General features: G+C 43.8%; 1 protein-coding gene across 3 annotated transcripts in view; it reads left to right on the top strand.

Annotated features, from left to right (window-relative positions):
* The window catches only part of foxp4 (forkhead box P4), a 296,712-nt gene that overhangs the window by 10,326 nt on the left and 268,252 nt on the right, over window positions 1–18,134 (top strand). The window lies entirely within an intron of this gene.

Consider the following 18,134-nt stretch of genomic DNA (forward strand, 5'->3'; position numbering starts at 1 on the left):
ATGAGGTTAGATACAAAGTAAAGCTTCCTCTACACTGTCCCCATCATACACTCTCAGGACAGGTATACTTTGGGATAACATATTCTTGATTTTCTTCCAGTGAACATTAATAAATATTTTATTTTGATCAATTTCATATATTCATATAGAACTGAGATAGGCCAAAGTCTAAAAGGGATGAGGGAGGCGATAAAACAATGAGGGAATCTGTTGATTGTTCAGATCTCAATGTGAGAGTGTGAGGTAGCTAAGTGAGCAGCCCATCATATATCTGTCCCTGTTGTTATTTCCACTTAAATCAAAAACTATCAGACTCAAGTCTAAATTTGTCTCAACATCTTCTAATCTCTCAAACGTTGCAAATTTCCCCAGGGTTACAGTGCTCAGGTATAATCAATAATCTATAGCCAGCCCAGTGTAGGTTGTGCTGTTTATCTTGTGGCTCAGGAGGAGATCCTGGTATCAGCTTTCCACCTTGTTCAGGCTCAATCACAGTTACCTATGGCAAAGAAAGGAGCCATTCTGTCTATCATACCCATGCTGATCCTTTGAAAGTACTATTTACAGTTGAATAAGCAAATAGTGACTATTTTCCTTGAGAATATCAGAAGTAGGAACAGGAGGAGGCCATTCAGCCCCTCAAGTCTGCTCTGCCAATCAATGCGTTCCTGGCTGATCTCCTCTTGGCTTCAACTCCACGTTCCTGCCCAGCTCCACAACCCTTCAACCTGTTACTAATTAACAGTCTGTCTATATCTTCCTTTATATTCCTAGCATCCACTGAACTCTGGGGGAGTGAATTCCATAGATTCCTGGCCCTTTGAGAGAAGTAATTTCTCCTCATCCCTGTTTTAAATCTGCTTCACCTTATCCTAAAATTATGATGTCTTGTTCTAGATTACCTCACATGAGGAAACATCCTTTCCACATCTATTCAGCATTGTCTATCCCTCAATTAGGTCTCCTCTCATCCCTCTCAACTCCAGAGAGTATCAGCCTTATTTGCTCAATCTCTCTTCATAAGACAAGCCCCTCATCTCTGGAATCAATCTAGTGACCCTCCCCTGAACTGCCTCCATTACAACTACATCCCTCCTCAAGTAAGGGAGCCAAAACTGATCACAATATACATCCCTTTGAGATTGCGATGGTTTTAACATTGCAATATTTGCAATGTGGACTTCTTCCCTTAGTTACAAGAGAATCTGGAATTTCATCCTTGAGTTAGAACCATAGAATCCCTACAGTGTGGAAGCAGGCCATTCGGCCCTCCAAGCCTGCATTAACACATTTTGCCCTTCCATATTAAAACTGTCTTCACTTACAGGATCCATATTCCTCTATTCCCTTCCTATTCAGGTATTAATCCAGCTGCTTCTTGAATGTTGCTATTGTGTCCTCCCCAACCTCCTCTAGCAGCGTGTTCCAGGCCCTTTGTGTGAACAACTTGCCTCGCACATCTCTTTTAAACATCCCCCCACCTTGACACCGTGAACCTGTGTCCCCTAGTAACTGACCCCTCCACCCTGGGAAAAGGCCTCATACTTCCCACTCTATCCATGCTATTCACAATCCTATAAACGTCTATCAGGTCGCCCCTCAACCTCCTGCGTTCCAGTGAAACCAAACTCAGTCTATCCAACCTTTCTTCATTGCTAAAATCCCCCAGACCAGGCAACATCCTGGTAAACCTTTTCTGTACCGTCTCCAAAGCATCCACATCCTTCTGGTAGCGTGGTGACCAGAACTGTACACAATATTCCAAGTGTGGCCTAACTAAAGTTTTGTAAAGCTACAGCATAACTTGTCTATCCTTATACACAATGCCCCTTCCAATGAAGACAAGCATGCCATCAGCCTTGTTTACGACCTTAAAGTTAAAAATCACACAACACCAGGTTATAGTCCAACAGGGTTAATTGGAAGCACACTAGCTCCTGATGAAGGAGCAGTGCTCCGAAAGCTAGTGTGCTTCCAATTAAACCTGTTGGACTATAACTTGGTGTTGTGTGATTTTTAACTTTGTACATCCCAGTCCAACACCTGAATCTCCAAATCATTACTCCCTCAACTACCTGTACTGCCACCTTCAGTGATCTGTGGGCCTGCACACCCAGATCCCTCTGCATATCAATATTGCAATCATTCTAAGGGTCCTGCCATTCACTGTATAATTTCCACCTTAACTTCCAAAATGCAACACTTCACATTTGTCTGGATTAAACTCCCTCTGCCATTTTTCTGCCCATGCCTCACACTGATCTATGTCCTGATGTATCCTCTGAGAGTCCTGCTCACTATCCACAACTCCACCAATCTTTGTATTGTCTACAAACTTACTAATTAGACCAGCTACATTTTCCTCTAAGTTATTTATGTAGACCACAAACAGCATCAGTCCCAGCACTGATCCCCGTGGAACACCACTAGTCACAGCCCTCCATTCCGAAAGGCATCCTTTCACCACTACCCTCTGTCTCCTATGGCAAAGTCAGCTCTGTATCCATCTTGCCAGCTCACCCTTGATGCCATGTGACTTCACCTTTTGCCATGAGGGATCTTGTCAAAGGCTTTACTGAAGTCCATGTAGACAACATCAACTGCGTTTCCCTCATCAATCACCTTCGTCACCTCCTCAAAAAACTCAAGCAAGTTAGTGAGGTTCAACCTCCCCTGCACAAAATCATGCCGTCTATCGCTAAACCATGCTGTCTATCGCTAAACCATGCTGTCTGTCGCTAAACCATGTTGTCTATCGCTAAACCATGCTGTCTATCGCTAAACCATGCTGTCCAACGCTAACCCATGCTGTCTGTCGCTAAACCATGCTGTCTATCGCTAACCCATGCTGTCTATCACTAAACCATGCTGTCTATCGCTAACCCATGCTGTCTGTCGCTAAACCATGCTGTCTATCACTAAACCATACTGTCTATCGCTAAACCATGCCATCTATCGCTAAACCATGCTGTCTATCGCTAAACCCCGCTGTCTATCGCTAAACCATGCTGTCTATCGCTAAACCCCGCTGTCTATCGCTAAACCATGCTGTCTATCGCTAAACCATGCTGTCTATCACTAAACCATGCTGTCTATCGCTAAACCATGCCATCTGTCACTAAACCCCGCTGTCTATCGCTAAACCATGCTGTCTGTCACTAAACCATGCTGTCTGTCACTAAACCATGCTGTCTATCACTAAACCATGCTGTCTATCGCTAAACCATGCTGTCTGTCACTAAACCATGCTGTCTATCGCTAAACCATGCTGTCTATCGCTAAACCATGCCGTCTATCGCTAAACCATGCTGTCTTTCACTAAACCATGCTGTCTATCGCTAAACCATGCTGTCTACCGCTAAACCATGCTGTCTATCGCAAAACCATGCTGTCTTTCACTAAACCATGCTGTCTATCGCTAAACAATGCTGTCTATCGCTAAACCATGCTGTCTATCGCTAAACCATGCCGTCTATCGCTAAACCATGCTGTCTATCGCTAAACCATGCTGTCTATCACTAAACCATGCCGTCTATCGCTAAACCATGCCGTCTATCGCTAAACCATACCATCTATCGCTAAACCATGCCGTCTATCGCTAAACCATGCCGTCTATCGCTAAACCATGCTGTCTATCACTAAACCATACCATCTATCGCTAAACCATGCCGTCTATCACTAAACCATGCTGTCTATCGCTAAACCATGCCGTCTATCGCTAAACCATGCTGTCTATCGCTAAACCATGCTGTCTATCACTAAACCCCGCTGTCTATCGCTAAACCATGCTGTCTATCACTAAACCATGCTGTCTGTCGCTAAACCATGCTGTCTATTGCTAAACCATGCCGTCTATCGCTAAACCATGCCGTCTACCGCTAAACCATGCCGTCTATCGCTAAACCATGCTGTCTATCGCTAAACCCCGCTGTCTACCGCTAAACCATGCTGTCTATCGCTAAACCCCGCTGTCTATCACTAAACCATGCTGTCTATCGCTAAACCCCGCTGTCTATCGCTAAACCATGCTGTCTATCACTAAACCATGCTGTCTATCGCTAAACCATGCTGTCTATCACTAAACCATGCTGCCTGTCACTAAACCATGCTGTCTATCGCTAAACCATGCTGCTAAACCATGCTGTCTATCACTAAACCATGCTGTCTATCACTAAACCATGCTGCCTGTCGCTAAACCATGCTGTCTATTGCTAAACCATGCTGTCTATCGCTAAACCATGCTGTCTATCGCTAAACCATGCTGTCTGTCGCTAATGAATCTGTTTGCTTCCAAATACGTCTGGAGCTTTTCCCTGATAATCTTTTCCAATAATTTCCCTCTCATTGACATGAGGATAACAAGCCTCATAATTTCCCGGATTATCCCTGCTATCCTTTTTTAACAGTGGGACAACATTGGCAATTCTCCTGTCCTCTGGGACCTCACCTGTGGCCAAAAAGGATACAACGATGTCTATCAATGCTCCAGCAATTTATTCTCTTGCCTCCCTCAATATTCTGGGATACCTTTTTAAGATATACAACACCTTTTCCTTTTTAATAACAACTCAGTTTAGAAACTCGACACTCCCTTCCCTGAGATCATCCTCCACCAATTCCTTCTCTTTAGTGAAGACCAACACAAAGTATTCATTAGGACCTCACCTCCCCCTTCTGGCTCCACACACACATTCTCTCCTTTGTCCTTGAGTGGGCCAACCCTTTCCCAATTTACCCTTTTTTATATATATAAGAGGCCTTGGGCTTCTCCTTAATCCTGTTTGCTAATGACTTTTCATAACCCCCTTTGACCCTTCCAATTTCTTGTTTAAGTTCTTTCCTACTTGCCTTATATATTTCAAGGGCTTCATCAGTTCCCATCCTCCTGGACCTTATGCATGCTTCCTTTTTCTTTCTGACCAAGGTTATAACATTCCTGGGCCATCCAAGGTTCACATAACTTGCCATAGCTATCCTTCATTCTCGCACTAACATGCCACTCCTGAACTCTTATGAACTGCTGTTTGAAATACTCCCACATGTCTGATGTGGATTTACCCTCATACAGCAGCCTCCAGTCAATATTCTCCAGTTCCTGTCTAATATTGCTGTAGTTTGCCTTCCTGTAAATTAACACCTGCATCCAAGGACTGCTGTTATCCCTAAACATGAATATCTTAAAACTCATGGGATTATGGTCACTAATCCTGAAATACAACCCCCGGCCGGGCTCATTTCCCAAAACCATAACCCCTTCCCCGATTGGACTGTTTACATATTAAATGGCCAGCTGCCTCCTCAAAACTCACATGAGTGAAATGTGACCCACCCCCATTCCCGCCCAGAGAAAGCTGTATCTGGGTGTGACCTCAGGTTTATGAGCTTCTTCATGGTTTTCACCACAATGGAGAGGTTATCGTCCTGGTGGAACTCCATATGAAGGTCTCCGTATTCCAGGACATTGCTAGTGATTGATGGCTGCTCTTGCCCATTGATGCCAATGATGTGTAGCTGTGTTCTCAGGTGCCCCAGAACCAACAGGCTGATTTGCAATGTGAAGTGATCTGCACTGTGTGCTGCTGTGGTAAACTGCGCCTGGTCTATGCTGAATAAATTTTAAATCCCTGCCCACATTCGAGTGACATTAATCCTGAACATTTGGCTGATATCTTTGGGTTTGACTAAGTATCAAAGTGCCCTCAGGCAGTTAGTGTTTCATTTCCAGATCAGACAAGAAAGACAGAATGTGGGTAGGCCTTGGTTCAGGAATTCCTGATGAAGGGCTTTTGCCTGAAACATCGATTTTCCAGCTCCTCGGATGCTGCCTGACCTGCTGTGCTTTTCCAGCACCACACTCTTGACTCAGGAATTCCTTCTCCCATGTTAGTGAATGTCCATGTGTGTCAGATACAGGCTGGGCGGGAAAATAAAACATAGACATGGGAACAGGTTCAGTGAGGCTGAGGGTAAGGCCCCCAGCTTACGGAGAACCCGGGTCAAACTGGTTCAATAAAATCAGCTCCGCAGCGATTGCTGGGATCTGACTCACAGAGAACTCGAGTAGGAACAGGAGATGGTGGAGAAGCTCAGCAGGCCAGGGAGCATGTGGAGGGAGAGAAAACAGAATTAATGTTTCAGATCAATAACGTTTTGTTGACAGGGACTACAGTTTCCATTGTTTACAGATGACTGTTTGCTCAGTGCCCTGTTGCCATATGCTGGAGTCCAATTGACACTGACTGCTTCTGACTGTCGGAGAGCTTGTATTCACTTTCCTTCTTTAGCATCACCTGGTGATGTTGTCAGTGGGTAATTCATTTTAGAATCTGTGAGACTGAGTGCAGAAGGAGAGCTGCTACAGCGTCGATTCTGTTAACTGTGATTCACGGTAAAAATCCGATTAAACCGCAGGAAACTCTTCTTAAAAGGTATTTATCATTTAGTGAAGGGAGCTTCCAATTAAAATTTTCATTCCAATTAAATCTATTCATAATCATCTCTAGAACCCAGTTAGATTCTGTTGAGACCTGGTCTGGCAGGTTTCGGAGTTCCTCTGATATGTCTCTCACAAGTTACTATGAATATGGATTCCAGTTGGGACTGTGATATGTCAGCTTGCTCACTTAGCACAGAGGTACTGGCCCTGTTCATGTTTCACATCAACTCCCTCCACACCCCCTCCCACCCCCTTTCCTGAAAAGAAACCTCTCTGAATGAGCCTTTGTTTGTGGGAACTGACAGGAGCTGGGAATTCCAGAATTTCACAGTCCCAAACAAAATCTGCAGAATGCGACCTCACCTTACAATTCAAATATTGCTAAACTCCTTAAAGGGCCCTTCACATAACTGACACTTACCCAGCAGAACTCAGAGTGCTTTGTGCAGGAAGCAAGTGTCAGACCAAAGACAAACCCTGCATTTATGTGGTGGCTTTCACAATCTCAGCACATCTCAAAGTGCTTTCCAGCCGTGAAATGTTTTTGAATAAGTGGACTATCTGTGCTACCAATGGTAGTGATGGTATCAGGACACATGGGGAATATTCTTGTTCACCTTCACATTGTGGCTTGTTTATAAGATTAAATGATGACGCCAATGACAGTGCAGCATTCCACAGCACTGCACTGTGTCTTAAACTAGATTATCAGCTGAAGTCTTCAGAAAGGAGTTTGAACCCAGTGTGTGCTACCATCTACTCAAGTTGAAAGGGGGGAGTGAAAGGGGCAAAAGTCTGTCTATTGGAGTTTGGAAGGTGGCAGAGAATGGCAATTCATGGTTTGCCAATGTAGTCAACTTTTTAACGCATCTCATTAGTAATCTGGTCAGGTTTGCAGCTGGACACGGTGCAATGGGCTCAGTTCTGAAGAGTCATGATGGACTCAAAACATTAACTCTGTTTCTCTCTCCACAGGTGAGGCCAGACCTGCTGAGTTTCTTCAGCAATTTCTGTGTTTGTTTCAGGTTTCCAGCATCAGCAGCATTTTGCTTTTACTCAGGGAAAACTAATCTAGTAATGCAGGAATTAAGCAGCTGCTAGTCTCTCATTAATGTGGAAAAAAACTCCTTTTACCTGTTTCAGACCCAGCTTCCAAATGTGCCTTTTAAAGACTTCAGCAATCTGCAAGGTGGTATATTTCTGACTCGTCCATGCATTCAGGCTGAATGTCTCGGCACCCTGTGAAATGACCACAAATTCATAATGTTTGAAGACAGTCATAGAATCATAGAATTTACACCACAGAAGGAGGCTATTCGGCCCATTATATCTGTACCTGCTTCCCAAAGAGCTACACTGCTAGTCATACTCTCTAGCCCTATCTCCTTAGCTCTCAACCTTCATCACTTTCAAATACATACCTAGCGCTCTTTTAAAACCTCCTATGGAGTCCATGTCCACCACTCTCCCTAACAACTCTCTGAGTAAAAACCAAAAGAACTGCAGACGCTGTAAATCAATAACAAAAGTAGAAATTTCCCTTAACAGATGCTGAGCTTTTCCAGCAACTTCTGTTTTTAACCGAGTAAAGAAGTTTCTCCTCATTTCACTCCTAGCTCTCTTGCTGACAATCTTGAAATTGTGACCCCCACCCCCCAAGGTGACATGCCAACTAGTAGAAGCAGAATATTGTTCATAATTTTGAACACCTCAATAAGCTCACCTCAACTTCTCTGTTCTAAGGAGTATAAGCCTAACTTCTTTAATCTTGTATCTAAAATTGCTCATATCAGTTATCATTCTGGTAAACTTCCTTTGCCCTCTCTCCAGGGCTTTATGGATGGCACGGTGGCTCAGTGGTTAGCACTGCTACCTCACAGCGCCAGGGACCTAAGTACGATTTCTGCCTCAGGTGACTCTCTGTGTGGAGTTTGCACATTCTCCCCGTGTCTGTGTGGGTTTCCTCTAGGTGCTCCGGTTTCCTCCCACAATCCAAAGATGTGCAGGTTACTTGCCCGTAGTGTTAGGTGCATGAGTCAGGGGTAAATATAGGGTAACGGTATGGGTATGGGCCTGGGTGTGTTACTCTTTGGAGGGTCAGTGTGGACTTGTTGGGCCGAAGGACCTGTTTCCACACTGTAGGGAATCTAATCTAATCAGCCTTCCCTAAATTTGGTGCCCAGAACTGAACACATTACTCCAGATGTAGTCTGACCAATGATTTGTAGAGGTGTAGCATCACCTTCCTATCTGGGGTGGTGAGGGATTTAAAAACAGAACTATGAACCTCATTGGCATGAACCAATTTGAATTTCAGGCCATTCCTTCTGTAACGCAGCCGTTACAGAGTGCAAACCTGACCCAGCAAGTGAGCAGTTGAAGCATTAAATTCCAATCTACCAGCTCACTTCCCATCCACTCCCATCATACAGAATTCCTAATCCTGAAATAACATCAAAATGTTTCATTCCTTTCCAAGCCAAATATTTCCCCTCCAAGCCACTCAATCTCCATTTCATTACCTCAGATCCATGGTGTTGTGCCAGGAAACGTATTCATACAAGACAATTTTTTTGCAGTTTTTCAAGGTGCTTCGCTTTGCTACGTTGCATTTATATCGTGGAGCTGTTATACTCGCACTGGCTCTGCCCTGGGAATTGGATCAATTCAGCTTGCTAACCCGTTTCCAACACAAACATTACCCAAACCTGAGCAGCAGAGAGCTCTCAAAAGATATTTGCAACTTACCGCCCCAGGTTTGCCCTTGCGTTTTCTCCAGACTTTGGCCCAAAACCTCACTCCAATGTTTGAGCTAATAACCTGGGCTCCATGTTCAAATCCAAACCCCACTCTACAACCCAGCTCCACTGGCCTTCCCCTTACCTGTCTCTGTCCCTCTGCCTCCAAGATCTCTCCACTCCTCTAAGTGTTCACATGTTCCTGATTCTCATCCCTCGGGGCAGCAGTGTCTCTAGAAGCCTCTCCAGGACTCATTGCTCCTTTACAAATCTATCTCATTTACTAAGCCCAGCTGTCAGCACCTTGGGCTCAATGTCAGACATTCATGGATAACCTGACTAGGAAGTAGCTTGGGATATTTTGTTGCATTCAAGGAGCTATAGAGATGCAAGTTGTTGTAATGACACCATGTTTACTAAAGTAGTAATGTAAAAGGACTAAAGAAAAGAGATAGCCTTACAAATGCTACACAAAATATGAGAGATTGCCAAAGGCTGAGTGGAGTTGAAAGAGTTGGCAGAAGATGCAGAAGAATTTAGTTTCCAGCTCACACCAGGCCATGCTTTATTCACCTTGTGTTTACTACCCATGAATAAGTATCTGCTATTTACCTTGGAATTTGCAGTGTGCTCATCACTAACTGAATTTTATACTGTTTGGTCCCCTGAGGCATTGCAATAAGTCACGCTGTGATACCCTGCACTGTGAAGGAACAGGCTTATAGAGAGACTTCTGCAGAGAGATACTTACAAGCTTTTCATGGCTAATTATGTTTCTGATGAGGAGACAGTAGTTCAGCAGCTGGGAACAGCTGTGTGCAGGTAATGGATCACTCGGATTAGTCACAGGGATCCCAGACTTGCAAAGGGAAGAGTCTCATGCTGGTTGTAACTCGTTAAATTGTTCTCCACTCCAGGGACCTTCCACTTAATTCAAGTACCCACTTGAGTTGAAGTGGCCTGTTTATTGATTTGTTTTCTTGTAAATATTAAGAGGCTGTCCCTCTCCCTTTCCCTCTCACTTCCCAGCTTTCTCTGCTTTTCCACTGAGAGAGGGAAATTCCACAAGGCTGCTTGGACTGTGTTTATGTTTCCGACTCATAGTTTCCTATAACCTTTAACGGGAAGCTGAATAAACATAAGTGGGAGAAAGAAAGAGAAAGTTCTGCTGATAGGGTGAAATGCAGGAGATGAGAGGAGACTAATGTTCAGCATAAACGCTGACCCAGAACTGAGGGCCAAATGGCCTGTTTCTGTGCTGTATACAGTTTCTATGTGCTGTGAGGTAGCAGGTTATTTAGATACAGGTTGCCACACAAATCATTAACCTACAGTTTTTGAGAATGGGCTCTCTTGAAGGGTTGATTGGATGACAACTGTGGCCAGGAAGCAGACCCATTTCATTTTTATAACCCATCCTTTGTCCTAGCCCAGATGTACTGAAGCCAAGTGCAGCCTGAGCTGAAATCTGCTAACTCAGCATGGACCAGACTTGGGATGTGCTTGAAGGCAGGTGTCTGTTCCACAACAACCTGGTGGCTCAGTGGTTAGCACTGCTGCCTCACAGCGCCAGGGACCTGGGTTTGATTCCCGCCTCGGGCGACTGTCTGTATGGAGTTTGCACGTTCTCCCCATGTCTGCCTTGTTTCCTCCCACAATCTAAAGATGTGCAGGTCAGGTGAATTGGCCATGCTAAATTGCCCATAGTGTTAGATGCATTCGTCAGGGGTAAATGTAGGGTAGGGGAATGAGTCTGGGTGGGTTATTCTTCGGAGGGTCAGTGTGGACGTATTGGGCCAAATGGCCTGTTTCCATACTGTAGGGAATCTAAGTCTGCATTTATATAGCATCTTTAACTTAGTCAAAGTACTTTTTACTTCACAAGAGACAGACTGTGAAGAGAAATTAGAACATGTGACTACAATTTGGTCAAGGAGGTAAGTTTTAAGCAGAAAATGAAAGGAAAGATGGGCAGAGAGTTTTAGGGAGGGAATGCCAAAATTCAGCAGCTGAAGACATACTGCCAATGGAGAGATGAAAATCGAAGTTCAAGAGGTTAGAATTATAGGATGCTACAGAGATAGGGAGAGTTGTAAAAGCTTAAAGAGGTGCAAGAGATTGTGAAAGTTGTAAGCGTTGAGGAATTTGCAGAGATTGGGAGGGTTGAGACCATGGAGAAATTTGAAAACAAAGACATTGTCAGTATAGCTCAGCAAGCACAGGAGCTTTAATGATCAAGAGCTTTAGATGGACTCACGTTTACAATAGGCACTGGATGGGAGGTCACCAGGAGAACTTTAGAATAAAGGAGTCTGGAAGATGATAAAAACAGGAAAGAAGGATTCAGCTGGAAAAGAACATTCCTGATGAAGGGCTCTGGCCCGAAACGTGGATTTTCCTGCTTCTTGGATGCTGCCTGACCAGCTGTGCTTTTCCAGCAACACACTCTCAACTCTGATCTCCAGCACCTGCAGACCTCACTGTCTCCAAGAAGGATTCAGCTGTAGATAAGCTATATCTGGGCAAAGATGGATGATGATGTAATAGAGGTGGAAGTTAGTGTTTATGGTAATAAGGAGGATTTCAAAGATTGGTTCAAGATCAGAAATCAAGTACTTTGCAATTTCTGCAAAAATGAGTTGTCCCCTTTTTCGGGAAATGTAGACTGTAAAGAAAGACTTGCATTTCAATCACAATCTTAGGATGTTCCAGAGGTCCCAGCAGCTAATTAATTATTTTCTTAAATTGGTTTGACTGTTTTAATGGAGAAAGCGTAGCAACTAAATTGCACATAGCCATCTGCAATAAACAGAAATGTGATAAATGACTAAACATTTTGATTGTAAATGTAACAATACTTACATTCTCTGCACCCTCTCCAATTTTGCTCTGAAGGAGTCATAATGGACTCAGAATGTTAACTGTTTCTCTCTCCTCAGATGCTGCCCGACCCACTGAGTTTCTCTAGCAGCTTCAGTTTTTATTTAAGGTTTCCAAATATCTACAATATTTTGCTTTTTCTCTTTCTAATTTTAAATCTCTCTAACTCAGCCTTGAATATATTAAATGACTCAGCATTGAGAGCTCTCTGTGGTTAATGATGCACTACATTGTGAGAGAGAGAATTCTTCCTCATTTCTGTCCTAACTGAGTAACTCTTACTCTGAGATGATGCCCTCTGGTCCTAGACTCTCCCACAAGGGGAAACAATCTCTCCCCAGCTACCCGTCAAGTTCCCTAAGAGTCTTCTATGAGGTCGTCTCTCTTTCTTCTAAACCCCAGTCTCAAACTTCGCAACATAAGACAGTCCGTCCATACCCGGGATCAGCCTTGCGAGGCCTCTATGGGCAACCTTCAGTGCCAGTATATGAATCACGTACCCATGTCCCTCATTGAGTGGGAGTTGAACCAACAACCTATTGACTGAGAAGCACAAATGCCAGCCATTGAGTCACTGCCAGTAGATGGAGGAACCAATGAAAAGGAAGGATTTCTGGCTCCTGGTTTGAGAGGTGTCCGTGTGGGTCTTCACACCCATAGTGTGAGATTTATATGTGGTTGTGTTGACAACTTTGGGACAACACCTCAAGTTTCATGTGCTCTGCAGTTGAGTAAAATTGCTTGCACATCTACCGAAGGGGCAGTCTCTGGGGTGTGTCAGACAGGCAGGCAGTATGAATGATTTAAGAGGAGATTAATGGGTCCAGTCTTCACCTCTTGAAATGTTAATCTGTAAATTGTTGGTCTAAATGGGTTCTTTTAACACCCCATTATTCACAGTAATTTCCAGCCAGTCAGCAGCACTCTGCCAGTTTAATTAACCCTTTTGGGAAACCTGCTCTTGTATTTCTCTGCAATGTTAATGAGAATGTGATGCTCACACATCCCCCAGCCTCCACTCCTTGGACCTATGCAAGGCACTGGGTCCATTGAGCCACCACCTGTATCACAAATTCAGCAGCATAACCAGCTCAAAGGAATTTGTCATTGAATTGCATGGAATATTCCCCAATTGGGCGCTGAGTCCAATTCTAGCCAGTGGGACCATGCATAGTTAGATTGAAGTTGGACAGAGGTGTACAACTGACAAGAATTGAACAAAATAAATGTTCCAAAGACAGGTCACTTGACTCGAAATGTTAACTCTGGTTTCTCTCCACAGACACTGCCAGACCTGCTGGGTTTCTCCAGAAATTTCTGTTTTTAAATCAAATTTCCAGCGTCCACAGTCTTTTGTAAAGTAAATATTCTATTGCTCGAGGCAATCAGAGAACAGTCACAGGAATGATCCCAGTGTCAGAATCTGTTTTAGGGGGAGAATTGAAAATTAAGTATGACAGATGATCTTATACATTGTTACGGAAATAAAGAAACTGTAACTGGGATATGGCTTCAAATTAAACTGAAGGAGTAGCGTGAGGTTCAAACTAGTAAAAGGCTATTTTAAAGCTGATATAAGGAATTTCCTACACAATAGGAATGATTAATGTGCAGAATATATTTCCAGGTTCAGCACGGGAGGTGACTACGGGATTAGTTTCAAAAACAGTGAGGTGCTACAATAGTCCAGGCACTAAGATCGTTGCCAAATGGGTATGGGTGAGGAATGGCTCTGCTGTGTAACCATTGTAATTCTTGGATATTATCATTAGTTCAGATATCTAGAACCTTGAGCTAGCACCACAGGGCTGATTCCTCGATAGGATCACACCTTTCAAGAGGCTGTTTCCTTCACAGAGACATTTCTTATATTCAACAAAAGCAGAACTAGCTGGTCTGACAGCATCTGTGGAAGGAAAGCAGAGTTTTTATATTGTTTCATATACAGTAGGAGATAGTGAGGTCATGGTGATATCTCTGGGTGAACTATCCAGCAAGCCAGGCTACTTCTGTAGAAATACATGTTCGAATCCCAACACAGCAGCTGTAGTATTTTGGTAAAAACAAGGGCTGCAGATGCTGGAAACCAGATTCTAGATTAGAGTAGTGCTGGAAAAGCACAGCAGGTCTGGCAGTATCCAAAGAGCAGGAAAATCAAAGTTTCAGGCAAAAGCCCTTTATCAGGAATAGAGGCAGAGTGCCTGCAGGGTGGAGAGATAAATGAGAGGAGGGTAGTGGTGGGGAGGAAGTAGCATAGAGTAGAGCTTTAGCATTTAACCAGTTCACCAATAAATACCAGGAATCGAAAACTAATTTCAGGAGTAATGTCACTAATTTCATTAACTATTCTAAAAATCCATCTGGTTCACTAACACCATCTAGGGAAGGAAATCTGCCATCTGTATGTGGTCTGGCCTCCATGTGACTCCAGACCCACAGCAATGTGGATAATTCTGAACTTATCTGAAGCTCAATTAGGGATGAGTAACAAATATTGGCTTTGCCAGATGCCCACATTCCATAAAAGAAATTAAAAATGGAAGGATCTTGCCAATGATTCTGCTAATGGCCCTCTCTGGGACAGTTTGTCAGCGAGAGATGATGCATTATTGTACTGAACACTCACAATGAGTTGAGCGCGACGTGATGAATTGCTGTTTGAACAGCCATCATTGAAACTTGGCAAACTTGACAGAGCAATTTTAACCCTGCCCAGCCGCTCAACAATTCAGCAATTAAATTGATCAGAGCACTTCCCTGTCAATGTTCTCCTCTCTTTCCCCAGGCTTTGAATTTAATCTGCTTGTATGAGCAATGTAGAAAAAACATTTTGGATCTGCTTCAATATGTGAAAATTAGTCTCCGATGATGTAACCGGGCTCTTCATGTATATTAACCAGAGGCCTCTGTGTGGTCTCCTAGCAAGGCCAGTCAAAAGCAAATCCCAGACACCCCAAGACAGAAAGAATCAAAACGTTTGAAGGTGTACCTATATTTACCTTCCACATGAGAATCGGAGTTCTCTTCTGGACCTGCACAGTGGCCTCCCTTCTCCACCCAATCCCAACCTCCTCCTGAGGTCTTTCCCAAGTGCCGGAACTGAAGGAGCACTCACTGGTTCTCGTATCTAAGTGTGTGTGTGTGTGTGTATGAATGAATGAGTGTGTCTATGTGTACATGAGTGTGTGCATGCGCATGCATGTGTGTGTGAGTGGCGGGGGTGTTGTTGATGTGAGGAGATTATTCTTCAGTTACACAGAGCATTGATAAGATCACATCTGAAATAAAGTGCGGAGTTTTTGGTCTCCTTATTAAAGGAAGGATCTAAATATATTGGAGGGGTTTAACAGAAGGTTTACTGGATTGATTCCTGGAATGAGTGGGTTGTTGATGAGGGAAGGTTGGAAAGACTGGGCTATTTTTCGCTGGAGTTTAGGAAAGTGAGGGGGGTGATTGATTGAAGTGTATAGGATCCTGAATGATCTTGACAACGTGGGTGTGGGAAGGATGTTTCCTCTTGTGGGCCAGCCAAGAATGATGTGGCACTGTTTAAAAATCAGGGGTCACCCTTTCAGGACAGTGATGAGGGGAATTTTTCTGTCAGAGGGTTGGAACGTCCTGCCTCAGAAGGGGTAGGTCACTGAATATGTTTAAAGTGGAGCCGTATAGATTCTTGTCAGGATGGGGGCATCAATGGTTTTGGGGAGAGATGGGAATGTGGAATTAGAAACACAAACAGATCACCCATGATCTTAATGAATGGCTGAGTGGGTTCAAGGGGTCAAATGATTTCTGTCTGCTCTGAATTGATATGTCTGTCCGATGGGATCTGGTGTTTGAGAGGTGTGAACCCTCCTGAAATGTGGAGCCTGGGTTGCTGAAAGCCATCACTGAATCTTGAAGGCAATAAATTCAAACCTCACTTATTTCACTGAAATAAAATGGATATCAACAGTGATTAGATGAAGCGAAGGTATTAAAATAGTTCCTGGGAAAGTCATAATTCTTTGCAATGACTCATAGTATTGTCAAATAAAAAATTGTTGAGACTATAGTAAGACTGAATTAGTTCGGATGTTGGCTAGGACACACACACAGACACACACACACAGACACAGACACACACACACACAGACACACACAGACACACACACACAGACAGTTTATGGTTAGGCTGTGGAGGGGTTGAGGTGCTCTGGGCTAGTGAGTGGGTCTAAAGCTGGCCTGAAATTAATGCTTTATTAAAATGTTTACATTCAAGTTACAGACAGACAACTCACACACTTGATGCTGGCCTCCACTCAAAGTGACAGGATGAAGTGGTGAACAGGCCACGGGGAGGGTGGTAGAAAGGCAGATTGCGATGGCTGTGAGGTCTGGGTGATTCGGGAGGCCACAGCAAGGTCTTCTTTGAAAACAGAATGTTTGAACTTCTTGTGTAGCTAGCGCAGCAGTTGTTTCAGAAGCCTAAATCAGTTAGGCCTGGCTGGTGCAAGTCAAATCCCTGAAATGAAACCTAAAGCTGAAAGAACCATGGAATGGTTACAACACACACAGGAGGCCATTCATATCCCATGGCACAATGCTGAGGAAGAGCAGGAAAGTTATTCCCAGTGTCTTGGCCAACATTTATTTCTCAATCAATGTCAGAAATAAAGCAGATTAGCTGGTCATTATCACATTGCTGACTATGGGATTTTGCTGCACACTTACAAGTGCTGTGTTTCCCACTTTAAAACAGTGACTACACTTTAATAGAATACTTCATTAGCTGCAGAAACATTCAGTGGTTCAGGAAAGCATGTTATAAATTCCAAGTTTTTCTTTTATCCTTGGGCAGTAAATCCTTGCTCATCGTTATTTTCCATATTACTTTCTGTTTTACCCACTCTGTCTTCCCCCTCACATGGACCTTAAAGGTCCCATGACACTGCACTCAAGAAAATCAAAGGAGTTCTACCTTGGTTGTCTTGGCCAATAATTATTCCTCAACCAAGACCATAATACCACAAGATATCAGCGCAGAATTAGGAGGCTATTCAGCCCATCGAGTCTGATCCACCATTCAATCATGGCTGGTGTGTTTCTCAACCCTATTCTCCTGCCTTCTACACATAACCTTTGAGCCCCTTAATAATCAGGAACCTGTCTATCTTTGTCTTAAATACACTCATTGACTTGGTCTCCACAGCCTTCTGGGGCAATGAGTTCCACAGATTAATCACCCTCTAGCTGAAAAAATTCCTGCTCATTTTAGTTCTAAATGGTTGTCCCTTCACTCTGAGGCTCTGTCCTCATGTCCTAGTCTCTCCTACTGGTGGAAACATCTTCTCCATGGCCACTCTGTCCAGGCCACTCAGGATTCTGTAAGTTTCAATCAGATCTACCCCACCCCCTGCCATCCTTGTAAACTCCATCAAGGTCAGACTCAGAGCCATCAACCTCTCCTCATGTGACAGGCCTTTCATCCCCAGGATCATTCTTGTGAACCTCCTCTGCACCCCTTCCAACACCAGCACATCCTTCTTGAGAAAGAGGACCCCAAACCGCTCACAATATTCCAAATGCAGTCTCACCAGTATCCTATACAGCCTCTGCAATAAATATTTGTTCTTTTATTCTATCCCTCTCAAAATGAATGCATTTACCTTCCTAACCGCCAACTGAACCTGCAAGTTAACCTTAAGAGAATCCAAAACTAGAACTCCCAAGTCCCTTTGTGCTTCAGATTTCCAAAGCCTTTCCCCATTTAGAAAATAGTCTACTCCTCTATTCTCCCTACGAAGGTGCATGCCCTCACCCTTTCCCACATTGTATTCCACCTGCCACTTTTTTACCCACTCTCCCAGCCTGTCCAAGTCCTTCTGAAGTCTCTCTGCTCCCTCAACACTATCTGTCCCTCCACCTATCCTTGTGTCATCTGCAAACTGAGCAACAATACTCTCAGCTTCTTTGTCCAGATCATTAATGTATAATGTGAATAGTTGTTGACCCAACACTGATCCCTGCAGAACTCCACTTGTTACTCCTGAAAAACACCCCTATGTCCTCACTCTCTGCCTTCTGCAGGTAGACAATCT

The sequence above is a fragment of the Chiloscyllium plagiosum genome, chromosome 26, assembly GCF_004010195.1.
Source record: "Chiloscyllium plagiosum isolate BGI_BamShark_2017 chromosome 26, ASM401019v2, whole genome shotgun sequence".
Lineage (NCBI taxonomy): Eukaryota > Metazoa > Chordata > Chondrichthyes > Orectolobiformes > Hemiscylliidae > Chiloscyllium > Chiloscyllium plagiosum.